Below are 13,309 nucleotides of genomic sequence, written 5' to 3' on the forward strand. Positions count from 1 at the left end.
CACAACACAACACGTATGTAGAGACCGGAAAAATTCGCGGATTCATTTCACGATATGCTATAATCCAAATAACTGTACCTTCATATTGCTTCTCTGATTGGCTCACAGTTTAGCTAAAGGACTTTGAGCCAATGAAAAACCTTCAACCAAAAAAAGTATCGAATCGCAAGCGTCCCAATTGACAGGTGTCACGAGTCAATAGTCAATGAGCAGGTGGCATTTGCCTGAGTGTGTAGGGGATTGTGGAGTCTATCCTGGAGGTCATCCAAAGCGCGAATTTTTCCAGTCTCTACACTTATGTATAGGGACTGAAAAAATTCGCGGGTTCAATGACCTCTGGGATGAACTTTATTGTTCTACGTACACTCGGTCAAATGTCACCCTCTCATCGGCTGCTGTCTTGTTGAGGTGGCCCGACGTAGCGGCCTGTGATTCGACACAGCTTCGGTTGAGCGTTTCTCACTGGCCCAGAGTCGTCCAGGTGAGTTGCGAGCCAATAGCAGAGGCAGCACTGAGGTATAACTATATGAATTTCAGGCTGTCGTGAAATGAATCCGCGAATTTTTCCGGTCTCTACGTTATGTACCAATAACATGTTATGTACCGAAACACGCTGTACGTGCACACACACACACACACACACACGCGCGCGCGCTGGCACTAAGGTAGTCGCCGTGGCGGGAAACGGTCGTGCTTATTAATAAAGTTTATCGCTACGTGTCGTGGCCGTTCGCCCCCGTCGACTGACGTTTCCGGCTGATAGGTAAATTAGCAGTTAAGCGCGACTCCACGTGGACAGAGATGGGCGCCCCATCTGGAACACGCCCAATTAAATCGCTTTGATGGATGGTCGTCAAAACTGCCTTGTCACGCGGACGGGATAAGGGGGGTGGGTAAAGGAAGGAATGAGGAAGGGGGGGGAGGAGAGAGGAGGCGATGTTCAGAATAAGCGATCGTACAGTTGACGAACGGAGGCGAAATTATTCATACGATGGGAAACAAAAATGTGAGCGAGTATTCCAGTAATCGCCAATGATGCGTAACATCTAACCTCGGTAACGAGACAATTCGTGTGTTCTCATGTTGCAAATACGTTCATAGTAGGATACTTGGAAACGACATTTAACGTAGAATTCTTTAAAGACTGCCAAGCGTGATAAACATATATATATATATATATGCAAATTGTGTTTTCAACTACATTTACTGACACGAACCACCACACGTAGTTTCCGCACCCGCCGCTAGAATTCGTTGCCGGAGCAGGTACGTCGAATATCGAATCATTCGATTTGCCAGACCCAAAATTTGAACTGTATGATAAAAAGGCTCCGATAAAAGTGAAAAAAAAAAAAAAAAAACTTGGAAAAATACTGTATGCCGTCTTTGGACCTGATGTTCGACAAGGAATTTTATTAAAATATGGTCCATCTTGTTAAAATCCATTGGACAGTTAATACTATAAATTTTTTCTTTGTGAACTTTGGTTCGCGCCACCCGCCACAGATGGCACCAACGTGTTTACACATTTCCGTTCCTTTACTTACGTCGCATTCACGAAATTACTGCCACCAAATGCCGTATGCCGAGAGATACAAATGAGGTTTAAATTTGTTTGACCTTCAAAACATTTCAGAATTAAAATAAGACTAAAATATAAATGCAAAATCATTGATTAACCGAAAAAAAATTAATTCTGTTAACACTAATTAGCACTATTTTTATTTTGTAATATTACGATCGGAATGCTTCTGTCGTATCGTACAACACATGCAAAGTAGAGCTATAAAATAATATCTAATAATAAAACACCTTAACTAACCCTTGTTTAGTTTATTTGATAATTACATATACAAAAGTGATCAAAACACTATGTGCGTTAAATTAATGTATTATAAACATTACTCGTAGTGAACAAATATTACTCTTATTTATGAAACGGACATTGGGACGATCGTAAAATTGTACTTGAATTTTAATTTATTTTTTATTAGAGCCACATTATGTTTTCTTTAATGATAACTTTGCAACTGGATTAAAATAAACAAATTTTGGAGGGGGTTATGAAAGTCTTTCGCCGGCTGGGAGTAGAAATATACAGGATGAGTCTGAGAACATTTAAAAATGAAATCTCCTGACTATAACCAGTAACCGACTTCTCAAGGGTACATATTAAAATAGAGTACTTGAAACACCATACCTTAAATTATTTAGGGAATATACTTGAATTCAATTTATAAGGATTACGCATGGTGGCACGAGCCACAATTTCGATATGAATAGGCAGTAGCACAAAGCCTACTTTCAAACTTCCAATAAACATTTCGTTTGCACTATTGTATAGATCAAGTTTTATAACCACGTAGATAATATGTGTAACGTTTCGCTTAGCGTAAGCTTGTAGATAATAGTAAATGTGGCAGTTCTTCTCTGTTTTTAAGTTACAAACATTTGAAATAATGTATTTTCCACAACAGTGAAAGATTTTTTTAATGGATACAGCAGTTTTCGAGTTTTCTTATTACAAACAAACATACAAACAAGCAATATTTATAAAAAAAATTAGTAAATATCTTTCTATGAGACGTTTAGCTCAGTAAAATAATCGATACCAGTGTGAATCACGGCGTGGACTCAAAGCCTACATGAAGCATTAAGATAGAGAGAAAAAAAAAGCTATTTACACTTTAAAGGTTCCTGCTCGTGATTTTGCAACGGCACAATGCGATCGACATTCCACGTTTTGTGCTGCGTTGAAATGAAAATGTCCACTCACACACACATATGTATATGTGTGTGTGTTGAGACCACGCAAGTATTAATTTTTTTTTCTTTCAGTCTGAGTGACAGCGTTTTCACTCTCTTAGAAAAAATCATATTTTTTTTTTTTTGTATTTCCTTCCCATAGCTCGCTGACACGTGCAAAATTGCTACCATAAGCTAATTTTCAATTTTCTTTTTCATGAAAATTTGATATAAGCGTAAAAAATATACAACATCGCGGGTGAAGCGCAGCCTTAAGACCCGCATCTCCCCTCCCCTTCCCCCCTCTCCAACAACTCCTTCCCCCTCTCCGCGCATGAATATGTATCGAAGCTGAGAGCCGCGACGGGGTCTGTCCACGATAAGAGCCGTCACGAGGGAAAGGCATGAAGTAGATCCGAGGAGGAGGGGGGGGGGGAAGGAAGAGAGACAGAGAGAGAAAGAGAGAAGACTAGCTAGGCGGACGCTAGTAAAAGAAAAGGATAATAAAAATAAATAAATAAAATAAAAACCGAAACAAAGTTATAGAAGAAAGAAAGGGTTTCGGAGCGCATCGTGACGTCGTGTCGATCGAGATGAATACTTTCGGGCGTGGTCCGCATTTATTCCGTCCGCCGACACAGCTTAATTTATATAATTTTTTTTTTTTTTTTTTACGTGAATTCATGCCGAATAAGTTCCCAGTCTTCACTTCTCGTGATGTCCACGGGCTGAGGCGCTGCAAAAATATTCCACCCTTTTCCTCTCAGCAACGCCCGTGAAATAATGTAATAAAACGTGAAATTTATGGAAAATGCGATGCTTTGGGCTCGGCGAAATAACGGTACTAACACGGTGTAAAATATTTTTATGGTTGAAGGTACTGTTAAAATATATTATCATTATTTTTTTGGAGTGTGTGAGCGTTCAACTGAAATCAGATACTCACTGTGACCTTATAAGGGTATTTTTCCCCGTTTCATTTGAGTTTTTTTATCGTATATTTTCTTTCCCTGGGGAAAACAAGATTTTTGACCAACGAGTTTAATCATCGACAATTTTTTTTTTTTAAACACAAGTTTGCATTTTACGTTTTACATGGTCACTGAAGTGACTAAACATGGCTACGTGTAGCCAACAAACGAAGTTAAACGGGAACACACATAATAATGGTATAGTTTATCCCAAGAACAAGAGCTTATTTTTATAGATTCGTGTGAGATCGTATGTCAATAAAAATAAAATATTCCATTGAATATAATGAAGTTCTTTTGTATCATAAGAATATATCAATGGCACTTCTCTTAGAAACGATTGAAAGATATTCAGATGTCTAACTTTAAAAGTTGGTATGAACTACTGTTTAGAGCTTATTTTTTAAAAAGTGAAATTTCACATGGCCAAGAGTGATTTTGTAAAGTTTCTTCTAGAACAAGCACCCGTATGTTTGTAACACAAAAAATGCATAATATTTAGTATTTAATATTTAATATTGGGACCATCCACCGGTATTATTTGGATACAAGTGATAAAAAACCCAACTCATGTTAAAAGGTATTAAATGTTCTCAAAATTATTCTTTATTAATAATTTCACATACATATTCACTTTTATTTTACACTCTAAAAATTTTTTTGTACTTTTACAAGAGAAATTCTTGGAAACCCTGTTGCCAAGGATATTTCTTGCAAAACTACAAGGCAGAGCCTTGCAAAATCGCACATAGTACAAAGTTGTAAAATATACAAAAATTTCTTTCAGTGTATTTATCCACGGAATAAAATTGCTCTTAATTACACGAAATTTCGAGCCAGCCGCGCACAGTTTTTTTTTTCTGAAATTATTTTCACGTGAACATTTCCGTGAAATTCGTCGCGAATTACGCTTCAGGAGGTAGCGCGTGAAATAGGTGTTTTTGTATGTAAATCACTCCGCTAATAACACAACATGTGGAGTGAGGCATAGTTTGGGAAGCATATCAAGCCTAATAACCATAAATAATAACTCGACGTGGTTAGCGTTCCCAAGGCAGTTCAAGGCGATGGTTAATGCCTTATTTACTACCTCTTTTTTTTTTTGTTGGCTCGTATCTCGTAGATCGACGCCCCTTGAGGCGGCTAGAGCTCGCATTTACTGAGTAAGGGGAGTGAAGCCCGCGAACCACGAGTCACTTTCTAACTGCCACACTGTATTTTTTTTTTAATGGAACGGAAATACTAATGTAAATATAAAGATAATTTTGTACATTTACAAAATAGTGTTCGCAGTAATACTGGGTTCGGATTCTTACCCGGGCATTTACGCTTTGTGTTATCCCAACACCTCCATTAGTTATTTGTAAACCGATCCCTTAATAGCTTTACAGTGTTACTTCGCATATTACTAAGTATTAAAAAATTTTTAAATCCAATTGTTGAATATTCGATTATTTTTTCCATGATTTAAAAAAAATCCTGCATGAATAGTTACTCATTAAAATAATAATAAAAAAGTATGCACAACTTTTTGTAAGAAATACTCAGTATTATTTCGAGAAAAGTATTTAATACATGCAAAAAAACCATAGTCCTGTATTGTACAAAGTTGCAATGGCTTTCTAGTCCTACTACAAACTACGTATTTCTTGGCAATTGCTTTCCAAATGAATCTTTTGTAAAACCACAGCCAGTGTTTGGCTCACCAACAGGAAATCACTGCCCGAAATTAACCGCTGAACCAATTGAAATCAAACAAAATAACACGTGCTCGCGAAACAGACGCCGACTTATCTGCGTGCATGTGCGTGGATTTCGTCCAGATTCCAGCAGGATTGATTCTACGTCGGGGCCATGTCGTTTGTTGATTGGCTGCCGCCACACTGAACCCTCTGTTCTGGTGGCAACACGCTTCTTGCAAGTTTGTCGTTGGCTCCTACACTGTCAAAGATTTTCACCTTTAATTCACGAAGTATGCTGGTTACAAATTATCCAAGGATCTTCGTCATTTTTCGGCTTTCTTCGTAAATTTACGGACACTGAGTTCGCTTACTTTAAACACGAATTTCCCCCCACCCCCAACAAAACAATTCTTCGTATATTAACAAAAATAAAAATAAACTGGCTAAGTCGAAAGTAAGAACACTGTTATTTTGATCATGAGTGTATTTACCATTGTTTAGAACGAAATATAAAACATGGAAGTCGAAATACGGCGTAGTTTATACTAAGATTTAGTTATTTGAAATAACGAAGAATTCTCCGTTTATTTGAGTTAAATTCTTCGTTTGAAAAAGTCCAAAAATTTACTGTAATTTCTAGCAGCGTAGTCTTGCAGAGAGTGTGACTAGAGGCATGTGAACAATTCGCGGGACATAATGCCATTGCTAGTTTACACTGAGTGTCACAGAGGCAACCTGAAGAACGAACAAACAAAAAAAAAACTATTTTACAAACAGCACGCACAGAAAACCAAGCCAGAATTAGCTGATGTAAAATGACGGATGAAGATAAATGCACAGACAGCACACACAGATAATTCCGTGTAAGGATTTAGCCGGAACAAAAACCACATCACAGACGAACACAGTGCCAACGACAAGACAGTTGCGATAAAAACATTAAATACAAACAACGACCTTGGACAACACAGGACAGACGAACCCAAAGATGTTTCGAAACAGATTACCTGGACAGCACAACGACAATGCGAACCTAACGATGACATTAAAAAAAAATATATTCAGACAAGACAATGACGACGACACAGATGGACAAGTGGGGTTTCTTAAGACACAGCGGTTGTGACGTTTCGGGAACTGAAATCTGTTCCCATCATCAGGTACAAACTAAACTGATAACATTAAAGCCTTAAGGGCCCCGCCTACCTGGTCACACAGACGGTGCGCAGAGCTTCAGGAAAAACAACGCGATTTCAAAACTACTCAAGATATCCGAGTGGGGCCTATTTACGAATAGCATTTAAGAGTTCGCTGAGGCCCGAAAAGTACTTTTAATTTTGGATCATGTTTTTAAACGGTATTTCTAGAAGAGTTAATATGGCTGAAACGCATGTTTTCAGAGTAATTTTTAGGTGTAAAACAAGTGGTACAGATTCTTGAAAGCACTTAAGGGGCTTGCGTTACACCTTTATCTTCATTTCCCAGTAATATAAAACTACGGTCACCGCACAAATTTCACAGTTATCAATTGACGACGAGAAGACTGCGCGCCAGTTCAGAGCCTTGCGCTTAGAGGCGATACCGCGCTAGAAATACCATCGAGTGTCGCGCTTATCATCCCGCCTCACTAACACACATACACCCCTGACGAGGCGGGCCCCTTAAGGCGTTTATGCTAATAAACAATAATACTCGCTATCGAGTTGGTGCTCTGGCGCTTTTCAAAGCAACAAATAACAGTCATAGTTATTTATTTCGACACGATATTTTATTTGCGTACGGGTGAATTCGTACATACAGTTGCATTCTTACGCAGCACATTTCGAGAGGGTTAATAAGGTGTAAGAATTTTAAGTGGCCTTCTTTATTTCAACAGGATTTAGTTACATAAAAATATTGTTTAGAATAATTAATTAAAGTCATTCAAGCAAATGTATGTAGTTTAATGGAATCCTTATGTGAATAGCGGCTGTTTGCTACACATACTTTATGCTGTGATGTAATTTGCGCTAAGTATTTATGCAATTATTTTTTGTAAGGACTACAACTGTAATAATACAGTCAAAAGACACTATCATATGATTTTTGAAAATCTCTCAATGTGTGTGTGATAACTGACTGACTAATCAAGTTGAAAATATTCAATACTAAAAAAAAATAAGTAATTGTTATGGAATTGAAACGATTTTTATCTCTGCTCTTTAAAGGTATATTTGATTAAAAATGTATTCTAGGTTGTGGTTATATAGCATAAAATATTGAATATATCAATACACTAAAAGCAAAATGTAACACATCACCCATAAATTTTATTTGTTTATTTGTGTGTTTGTCCAAGCTTTAAATTAAAAATAGTTCTAAAGTGAATCTCAAACTGTACGCGAACCGAGTGCTTCTCGAAACAATTAATCCATGACCTTGCTTTCTGGTCAAAGTACTTCATCAAAAAACCTGAAATTGAAAAGCTTTTCCAACTCTTGAATGCGCACTGGGTTTCAACGTGAAGTTCCAAACAACCCGAAACGAGACAAGCAAGACAAAAACAATTAACGTTCCGTGGGGTCTGCAGACGAGGTCGCTCGTTAGCCTTCGTGAACACTCGTTAATCAATCACTCCTGGCGGAAAAATTCCCCCCCCCCCCCGTACTGTCCACACAAACCCCAACCACCCTCAACCCAATCGAGATTATAATATTTTCCATTGGCGTCGATTACAGCCTGTTCATGGTTTTGTTCCGTGGCAAGTTGGTCGAGTTTGTTTTACGTACATTACTATTGCGATGTTAATGGGCCATAACAGTTTTTTTTCTTGCCTTTGTTTATAACGAGGCACTGGAAAAATTACATCTAGTATAGAATCCACAGTTCCTTGTATTCTTGAATTCTTGAATGAAAAGTCACATTGCTGACTTTCGAGACGCATAAACTGGGGAACACGTGATTGGATACTTCTTTGGTTGAGGGGTTTCTCACTGGGCCTGAGTCACCCGGATAAACTGTGCGCCAATATAATAAGCAACAAAAATGTATATATAAATTAGTTTTAACGTATCCAGAAATAAATCCGCTAAATTTTCCGTCATGCTGGTAGACGAACATCGTGGAAGTTAAACTGATTGGCGGATTCGTTTAGCGGCCCAAGTTCAACTCTGAAAACCTGTATTTTTTTGTGTGACGTCCTCAACTGGGTTAACAGTGATTTGTCCAAACCAATTACTGGGTCTACAGTGGTTATTCCAAACCAATAACAGACCAACATCAAATGAACCGTCGAATAGCATCAATCAGTTTTTTCAAGACTCAAATGTATTCTCTTGAGAACAGCGTCCGATGAATAAGTGACTAAGCTTCGAGAAAACACATCACTCAACCTGCAAAATATTTCTGTCTGTGGGTCCTACATATGATATTCAAACAGCTTGAACGTTGAAAAAAAAAATATAAAATACAGTGTGCGTATTGAAACAAACTGACTATAGGGTACGTGTCTGAAAGTTCCCTGAGACCTTTTTTCCCTCGCTGCTTGAATCTATTTCGACAGAACTTCTTAACTGTATTAATGGCTTTTTCGCGGTACACACGACCGTGACGCACTAAAGTGCAGACTGTTGGGAAAAAAAAATCATTCTGCTTTCTCGTTGAAGTTGGGTTTAGAAGCAGTTGTGATTGCGTCCTTTGTTGTAAATTCCGCCATTAGCATTTTATTACATTAACGAGTTGGAGCCTATTCTCACAGTTGGTAAATGCATAATTTAAAGATGAAATGAGTGCTGTTTGCTTCATTGGTGGTGGCACATTCTTGTATTCCCACAAACCGTTTTTAAAAGTACGTTTCACAGTATTATTTACACTTTTTTCCCTTTTATAAGGCTTTAATTTTTTTGTACTGTAAAAAATATTACAAATATAACATTTTCACAATGTAAATGTTAGATGTTTTACCGCATTACAAGCATAGCATTTATTTTGGAGAGAAAAAAAACATATTAGTAGAGAACTGATCTTCAGAGCTCACTTCCTCGCAACGTTATATCCGCCATGATGGATTAAAAAAAAAACCACGCTAGCATTTAATGAATACTTGTCCCACGCGGTATAACCAAAACCCGCTATTAACACGTTCCGCTACAGATGGATGCCTGTAATAACAGAGGTGTGTGTGTGTGTATGTGTGTGTGTACGGGTGTGAGTGACCCCCTTTTCTAATAAAGCGAGGATTATGACGGAGGCATCATCTTCTCTCTCTCTTTCTCTCGACCGTAGTTCAACCTTTAGCTCGCACATGTTTCATCGGCGCAACCAGAAGCACAGAAACCGTGGCCCTGCTGCGATGATTTGGCTTGGGCGGGCCGCCATCGACAACCAATCGAAAAAAAAAAAAAACGGTGAGCGGTCACGAAACTGTAAGAAGAAACCCGATAATTTCGCGCCGTATTTCACGAAAGGGTTAAACCTCGTGCAAGAGGAACGTCCACTGGCTGCCTGCGATTCGACGATCGTTACACGTGGCATGCCTTATAAGTATAAAGCTCACGATTGTGTCGCTGATTCATTGGACGTTGAAACACAAATAAATCCGCTTCACGTTGATGATTCTGTGCCTCGAAGGCGTAAGTCACTATGTCCACTTTTGGGCGAAATGGAATTTTAATCATAAGTTTGACAACCGTTTGAGTTCTTCCTAGTAGCATGCAACATTGAGATCTACGATATGTCAAAAATTCACATGTTTTGGGTAGAGATTAAGTAGTATTAAAAATTCTTTAAACTGCTCTCATAAAAAATATTTTTTAAGTTCTCTTGCAACACTCTTGACGATCCCGAGCCAACCAAGTTGCAGCCAGCCAAAGTATAGGAACATAATTGTGAACAACCAACTTGAACTCTACAAAGTTTTGATTGTGTTTAGACAAGTTAAGTAGCTTGGAGTGAAATGAGTACGTTTCTTTAATTATTGAATATAGTCAGAAATAGTAGGTCCTAGGGTAATTCTGAGTAACAATTATTGTAACAAGTCGTTTGGAATTTAAGAGAAATTTAGCTTAAAATAAATTTGAATGTTATAAATAAGTTTATTCAGTAAATCATCACCCAACAGTTTATAAATCAGAACAATGTGGTGGAAATGAGTGGTCATTGTGAATCAGGATAAATCGCCGTTCGGATGTGGCAAAGGTAATGGTAGGGAATTAACGTTACATGGTTATGCCCAGAGGTTTAGATCTGAACTGTGCGAAGTCTCGGAGATCAAAATTTTTATATAAATCCAAAAATAAATTAAACTAAATGTGACTTCAAACTTCTGCTCTCAAAAAATATTTTTAAGATTCTTAAGTTAATCATTTTAAATGTTTTTCTATCTTATATAGGTAGGTAGTCTACTAGGTGAAGTTATCTAATGATTTTTTTCGTACAAAATTGGTTATTCCTACATGTATATTGTCTGTGCCCTCTACATTATTAAAAGCCATTTACATGTTTTTATACGAAAATCATTCATTAAGTGTCTCCGTAATGAAATAAATTAATTTTGAAACCTTGGATGGATTTTATTAATGTGAATACTGTAGGTACTAATAAATACGTAAGTTATGTAGGAATATTTTCAATTTAAATTTAATTCAAAACCTCAAGGGCTTTCCTAACGCAAATGAATTGAATCGGTTCATACTGAAAAAACTAAACGTTCTATATTGAAGAGAAATATTCTCAAGGGCAAAATGTTTAACAATTTTTTTTTGTAGTTACTAGACATTATGGAAAAATGTACTTAATGTTTGAAAAACTTTAAACATACATGGCCATGTTAAATTTTACCAGATTAGTTACTGAAGCCCTTTTTGAATGGATTGATGCAATTTAAGAATTTTTCGAAGCCTTAAAACAAAGCCCTTAAAAATCCAGGACTTTCAAGAATTGTCAAAAATCCTGCTTTAGTTATTTCATATGATACCTTATATCATTTAAATAATCAAAAATGGAAATGTGAATTACACTTTTTTATTATTTCTTATCTTAATATTAGTATTATTTAATAAATTAGTGTATATAATTTTTTATTGATTATTATTGCAATAATAATAAATTTTACTATAAATATTGATGCAAAGGTTTGGAATATATAAAAATAAGGTAATGTGATTATTTTGAATATTTTATAGTTTATTCGAAGCAATAGTTTAAGGAATTATTGCAATAATTATTTCTTCCTTTTAAAGTTTTAAGATATTTTATTTAGGGGCCTATATAAATTGTTACAACTGGTGTTAGTAAATTTTATTATTCCTTTATTTATATTTTACGTGGATAGTTAGTATTTTATTTCAGTTACGATAATATTTTGATAAATTTATTTAGTTTCCGTCGTGAAGACTGAAGTTCGCGACAGCACCTACGGAACGCACCCGCGGCCATTTTGTCTGGCCGCCCCAAGGCGCTCTCCCAGAGACTCGCGCGAGAGGTCAACAACACGCGCGCACCGCCGCCTCCGCCTCCACCGCCGCCGCCGCCGCCGCCGCCGCAGCGGCAAGAAGCGGCGACCCGCGATTGGCCGACGGACAGGCGCGACGACGCCCTTAATGGACGTTCCGTGTTCCCAGCGCGCCCGTCTCCGGGGCCCCGGAGAGAGGGCGTTGCGACACCGCTGCGCTCTGGCGGCGTCGTCGTCAAGCACTGGATTACTCGTGTCGCAACGTCCCGCAGTTTAAGGTCAAGACTCGTTGCCGGAAATCGCGACGTGTACTCTGGTTGCAATGCCCCCGTGAGGAGCTGACGCACTTAGCGGCGCCAGCCGATGGCCAGTCGATGGCCTAGAGAGGGTGGGGGGGGGGGGGGGGCAAGTTGTGGGAAAAGTATGTATTTCTTTGCATTTGGCTACATATTTTTTAATATCTAGGGGCCCCCCCCCCCTCTGGCGACACCCATGAGATGACGCACTGAGCGGTGAGCCTGGACGGCTAGTAGACGTTGGATTCACTTCGGCCAGTTCACGGGGGGCTATCCGGGTTTCCCTGAGAAGAGTACCCGAGCTGTGACATCAGACTTGGTCAGGCGCCTTGTGGTACTTTTGGAAACTGGGAATTCCTTGGGTGGACCGCAGGTTAGCCTAAAGGCCCCGCCAATCACGTGACCCGCAGCCAATAAGACGGCCAGAAAAACTTCATCCACCCAGTCCGATAAAAAAAAAGTTTGGTAGCTACGTACTTTTGACGGATGGACGGGTGAAAAATATAATCTAAAGTGTCAGATAGGTTTTTGCGTTTAAAGTTCGTTTGATTGTCTACCTACTTCCAAGATTATTATTTACCTAACTTACCTATGCGCATTTCAAAAACGTTTTTTTTTAAAACAAAAATTATTCGAGTCACAGAAGTGTACACTTTAATTACGCATGGTAATTCTGGAAATGTGAAAATAAATACCAGAGTGAAAAAAAGAGTTTTATGAGTTATAAGTGCTTAGCTCACATTATTGTTTAACTGATGCAATTACATAAAGATTTTTTTTAACCAAAATTCTAAGTTTTCTAAACAGATGTCAGAACTGAAATGAAAAAAAAAATATTATGATGGAGGAGTGGAGAGTTGCAAATCACTCGGCGGCTGACGGACGAACGGATGACGGACGGACGCGACGGGCTGTTGCAGTTCAGGCTTAATGGTTAAAATGGGAGTGGTGACTGTGATGCTGGTACAATGCCTCTCCTTGAAGCTTCTCTTCAAACACTTCCAGGGTGCGTTGAAATGGAAGTAACCCTTTTACTGGAGGCTCCAGGGAGATCGGTGCTGTGTCACTGGAAGCTCGGTCCAGAATGGGAGAAAAGAACTCCATCGGTCTCGGCACGTTTAGACAACCAAGTTTCCGGCGGTAGCTGCTACGACTTGCAGGAACAGAGAATTATCCGTGAGTATC

At 38.4% G+C, this 13,309-nt stretch overlaps 1 protein-coding gene across 4 annotated transcripts in view; it reads right to left on the bottom strand.

The window, feature by feature from the left end:
* Positions 1-13,309, bottom strand: part of LOC134539866 (protein grainyhead) — a 272,758-nt gene that overhangs the window by 73,221 nt on the left and 186,228 nt on the right. The gene's annotated exons all lie outside the window — the stretch shown is intronic.

This window comes from Bacillus rossius, chromosome 16 (genome assembly GCF_032445375.1).
Source record: "Bacillus rossius redtenbacheri isolate Brsri chromosome 16, Brsri_v3, whole genome shotgun sequence".
NCBI classification, from domain to species: domain Eukaryota; kingdom Metazoa; phylum Arthropoda; class Insecta; order Phasmatodea; family Bacillidae; genus Bacillus; species Bacillus rossius.